The sequence below is a fragment of the Oryza sativa genome, chromosome 9, assembly GCF_034140825.1.
Source record: "Oryza sativa Japonica Group chromosome 9, ASM3414082v1".
Lineage (NCBI taxonomy): Eukaryota > Viridiplantae > Streptophyta > Magnoliopsida > Poales > Poaceae > Oryza > Oryza sativa.
In genome coordinates, this window is record NC_089043.1 from 11,783,652 (window position 1) to 11,789,263 (window position 5,612).

At 48.3% G+C, this 5,612-nt stretch overlaps 1 long non-coding RNA gene across 1 annotated transcript; it reads right to left on the reverse strand.

Moving 5' to 3' along the window:
• Positions 1 to 2,003: 2,003 nt before the first annotated feature.
• LOC136351657 (uncharacterized) lies at positions 2,004 to 2,747 on the reverse strand. The gene is made up of 2 exons (XR_010734833.1): positions 2,395 to 2,747; positions 2,004 to 2,287 (listed from the first exon to the last, which is right to left on the reverse strand). It is a non-coding gene; the product is annotated as an uncharacterized lncRNA (long non-coding RNA).
• Positions 2,748 to 5,612: the final 2,865 nt, after the last annotated feature.

Genomic DNA, 5,612 nt, shown 5'->3' on the forward strand with positions numbered 1-5,612 from the left:
GACTGACATCACTACTAGCCAGTAGAATGTCATCCACATATAGAATTAGGAAAATAAATCTCCCATTCTTAAACTTTGAATAAATACAGTTGTCCTCGACATTCTCTTGAAACCCAAATTTCTTTATTGTCCCATCAAACTTCAAGTACCACTGTCTCGAAGCTTGCTTTAATCCATAAATGGATCTCTTTAGACGACATCCCATATTTTCGTTTCCTTTCATGACAAAACCTTTCGGTTGCGCCATGTATACTTTTTCCTCCAAATCTCCATTTAGAAATGCCGTTTTTACATCCATCTGATGTAATTCCAAATCATAATGTGCCACTAGTGCCATTATAATCCTGAAGGAATCTTTACAAGAGACTGGAGAAAATGTCTCATTGTAATCAATCCCTTCTCGTTGCGTGAAGCCTTTTGCCACAAGTCGCGCTTTAAACTTTTCTATATTCCCTCTGGAGTCATATTTGGTTTTGTAGACCCATTTACAGCCTACTGTTTTGGCTCCTTTAGGAATTTCTTCTAAATCCCAAACATCGTTTAGTTTCATTGATTTCATTTCATCTTTCATGGATTCCAACCATTCAGATGAGCGAGCGCTTCTCATGGCCTCTTCATATGAAGTGGGATCATCCTCCATATGCGACTCTTCTATATTATAAACTTTATAGTCATCACGGATAGCCGATCTTCTGACTCTTTCAGACCTTCTAGGGGCCTGCACATTTGGCACATCCTGTACCTGAGGCTCTTGATGAGTCTCCTGTACTGGCACATTATTTATTTGAGGCTGTTGTAGCTCCTCCTCTGGTGTGGCAACCATTTCTGTTGAATCCTGTATAACAGGTTCCTCACTCTCATTCAATGTTGCGACAGGAGGGGTAACAACAGGTGCTGGTACCTCAATGACAGGCATTGCAGGCACAACATCAGCAGGTAGAGAGAAGAAAGGTTCCTGAGTCGACGGAGCGGGTACAGACACCCGCCTCTCCTCAAGATCAATTTCTCGAACTACCGAGCTCCCCCTAATCATTTCGTCTTCCAAGAAGACGGCGTGTCTCGTTTCTACAAACTTTGTATAACTGTTTGGATAGTAGAAACGATAGCCTTTTGATCTTTCAGGATAGCTAATAAAATGGCAGCTGACTGTTTTGGGGTCCAACTTCCCAATATTTGAGTTAAATACTTTGGCCTCTGTAGGACTCCCCCACACACGGAGGTGAGTTAGCGAGGGTACTCTTCCTGTCCATAGCTCATACGGTGTTTTGGGCACCGATTTGCTTGGAACTCTGTTGAGAATGTGAATGGCGGTTTTTAACGCCTCCATCCATAAACCGAGTGGTAGTGTGGAGTAGCTCATCATGCTGCGCACCATATCCATAAGGGTACGGTTGCGCCTTTCAGCTACCCCATTCTGTTGAGGTTCGCCCGGTGTTGAATACTGGGCTACTATTCCATTCTCTAGCAAGAACCTTGCAAAAGGTCCAGGGACTTGCCCATAAGGCGTATGTCGACCATAGTACTCCCCCCCACGGTCAGATCTTACTACTTTAATCTTTATATCATGCTGATTTTCAACTTCAGCTTTGAATATCTTAAATTTATCCAGTGCTTCTAATCGCTCTTTAATTGGATAAATATAACCATAGCGGGAGTAATCATCTGTGAATGTTATGAACGAGTCATAGCCATCCACACTTTTCACAGGAAATGGACCACAAATATCTGTATGAATGATCTCTAAAATTCCTGCGCTTCGTTTTGCACCCTTTTTGATGCTCTTTACAAATTTTCCTTTAATGCATTCTATGCATTGTTCTAAGTCTGAGAACTCCAATGGAGGAAGAATTTCATTCTTAACTAGTCTCTCAATTCTCCCCCTCGAAATATGGCCCAAACGACAGTGCCATAATTTCGATGAGACATCGGGAGTTCGCTTTCTTTTCTTGTTTTCTTTTGTCAATGAGAACACAACATTCACATTCTCAGAAAGAGATAACAAATAAAGCTCGTCTCGCAACACAGCAAGACCAATACATGCATTATTATGCCATAGTTCACATTTGCCACTTCCAAAGCGGCAATCATATCCATCAAAATCCAACTTTGATACACTTATTAAGTTTCTTTGCAAAGAAGGAACATAAAAGACATCTCGAAGTAAAAGTATGAAGCCATTCGCGAGCTCTAGAGGAAGATCTCCAACAGCTTCAACTTTTTCTTCAACTCCATTGGCAACTCTAATGGTGCTTTCTCTTCTTTGCGTAGTCCTCGTCGAACGGAATGCCTTTAAACAATTACAAGCATGAATAGTTGCTCCAGAATCAATCCACCATGTGGATCTAGAGTAACCAACATAATGAGATTCATTTACAAATGTAATAATGTTCTCACCTTTCTTTGCCATGATCATTTTCAAAAAGTCAGGACAATCTTTCTTGTAGTGTCCTGTCTTCTTGCAGTGGAGACATTGATCTTTCTCAACAGCGAACTGTTGTTGCTGAGGCAGATGCTGAGACTGTTTACCTTTTGAGGTGGGAGACTTGTGGTTCTTTTTCTTATCTTTAACATAGTTTATTGAACCACCATTTGATTCTTTGATTCTCTCCTCCTCTTGCACACAATTAGCAATGAGCTTCTCAAAGTTCTATTTCTCTGGACTTATGTTGTAGTTGACAATAAAATTGTCAAACTGCTTTGGCAATGAGGCCATAACCAGATGGACCAGAAAGTCATCTGTTATGCCCAAATGTCACGACCGGAAATAACCCAACGGGCGTTCCTTACGTGCGTGCATTAATCCTTGTCCCAGGAGGCAAGGTACACCAAAAGTTGATACAATTCAGAGTTTAACAAGCGGAAGCGTAAATAGTTAATTTATTACATGGGCAGCGAAGGCCCAGCACACACAAAGACAAACGAGAAACAGCGGAAGACTAGGGCGACGACCACAGGCACTTGACGGCAGGCACGAGCTAGACACCAAAGCCTTCATCCTCCAGGAACTCCTCTTCTGGGTTTGGGAAAAATTGAGCAAGACTGAGTACAACCACCGTACTCAACAAGACACACCCACAAGTGCAGAATAAATGCAAGGGAGTACAAAGGAGTTATACTATAGAGGGTTAGGGTTGCAGTAAACAGCATTTAAAGACATTAGTTGCTCAGGGCTATTTTGCAAACACGATTCTAGTACTATACAATATTATTTATCAAGGCCGTGAACCCACACGAACCTGCCTTAACCCAAGGCCTACGATGATTCAGACCGAACTGGCAACCCGACCCTGGGTCCCAGCTCGTCCCAAGCCAACCCAGGCCAACCATTCCATATTTTAGTTGTTAAGCAGGTTTTAAGAATTAAAACACTAACTTGGGTACGTTGCTCGGCTTGCCCATAACCGAGGGCGCGGCTATTCGAATAGGTTATACTCTGATCAGAGGTGTACATCTTTACCCACAAGACACATCTTCCTCACGTGTAACCACGTGCCACATACCACCACGGTATACAGACGAAAGATGTGACATAGTTTCCAACCCATCCTAGCCATAGACAAGAGTACCGACCCAATCCCACCTACGGCCGGAACCCCCGGGACAGGCAGGCAGGACTGAGCCCCTAGCAGCAGGACACCGGCCCTATGCCATGACATCTCGACTACCGGGCCGCAGCTCGTGTAGCCTTCATTTGCCCTGGAGATGTCCATCGACCCCCGACTTCGTCCATCTCCATCCGTGTACTTTTGTTTATAACTAGACTGAGCCACAAACTAAGCCTTACCCACTAGACATGTGGAAGTACGGTAGTGCTTTGCAACAGAGGCCCGAAGACCGGTCCTTATATGGCCGAGGTGCTACTATCAAAACCATGCACCCCGAGCCCAGCCTAAAACCATTTTTGGGGATTTTGAATAGAAGGAGCGGTGTGAAGCCAATTCCACAATAACCAAACCATTCCATAGTGTCCAGGTGATATGAATATTCCCAAAGTCTAGAGTTGAAAAACCACCTAATGTTACCTCGTTAAATAGCGAAGCATCTACCTAAAATCATACTAGTGGTACCATGAGTAGAGTGTCCACTAGTTGGGGTTTTGTTTATTCTAGGGCGAACAAGGTAATAATAACAATAACAATAATAATAAGGTCGTAACAAAGGTAAATAGGCATGGCTAAATAAAACAGTGATAACGCGGGAATTTAAATAAAGCGATAATGCAATAAGTTAAATCAACATAATTTTACAAACCGGGATTCAATATGTTCAAAAATGATGTGACTTGCCTTGCTCGCTTTCCCAAACGTCGGCTTCAACTTCCACGAAGAGCGGATCTTCTGAAGCTGCAGCGTCTACACGACCAACGGAAAAGAAAAGGCTTTTACTCTAATAAACTCCATATAACAAGCAGAAACAAAGCACAAAAATGGGTTCTTGACTTCTTAAGGAAAAATTAGAGACTTGAACGGTCCAATTCCAAGTTCAAATGGCCAAGTTATGGCCATTTGAAGTTTATATGCTCTTTAAATGGATATTTACGAATTTCTTCATTTAAATTTTGATTTAAAATCGGATTTATTGCGTCAGCCGGGAGAGAGGAGCGCGCGGACCGGGTCCACGGGAGTGGGGCCCACGCGGCAGCCTCTCGGTCCACGGTGGACCGGGTGCACGCGGCTTACGCCGGCCGGCGCCGTGGGTCCCACGCGTCAGCCGCACCCGAGGACGCGAGCGGCTGACGGCCGGGCCCCACATGGCAGCCGCGGGGCACGCCCGAAGGCGGCCTCGCCGGCACAGCCGACGGGAGGCGGCGCACCCGCGCCCCGATGGTCGCCGCCGGCGACCACCGGCGCGGCGGAGCGGCGCCCGAGAGAGGGGAGGGAAGGGGGAAGTGAAACGGCGGTCCACGGCTCACCCCGGGTCGACGGCGACGACGGGAACGGCTACCGGAGCGGAGGAAGGCGGCGGCGCGGCTCGGGTCGACGGGGACAGCGGCGTTCCGGCGGTCGGCGGGCGAAACGGAGGGGTGGACGAGGTCGGCGAGGTCGCGGCGAAGCCGAAGGAGGCGATGCCGAAGCTGGAGAAGGTCCGAGGCGACGACGACGACGACGGCGGAGAGAGAGGACGACGGCGCGAGCTCGATTCCGACGGGGAGAGAGAGCGGCGAGTGGCGGAAACGGAGGAGGGAGGCACGGGGAGCGTTTATATAGGGTTGGGAGGGGGAGAGAGCGGCCGGATGAGGGGGAATCGGCCGCGGAAGATCCGGCCGCCATTGATGCGCCGGCGAAGTTTGCGGGAGTATTTCCAAACGAATCCGAGGGAGAGAGAGAGAGGGAAAAGTGGGGGGAAAGAGGGAGGGAATCACGGGGAGTGATTTCCCCCTCTTTATTGCGCGCGGGGACGGCGGGAGGCGGTGGGATTCGCGGCGGCGGCGGCGCTAGGGCACGGGCGAGGCGGCGGGAGCGGCGCGAGGTAGGGGATGACGGGTGGGCCCCACCCGTCAGCGAGGGTGGCGGGCGGGCCCGCCCGTCAGCGGCGCGCGCGCGCGGGGAGGGGGCCGGATGGGCCGCGGGGGAGAGGAGAGAGAGGGAGGGAGGTGGGCCGAGCCGGCCCAA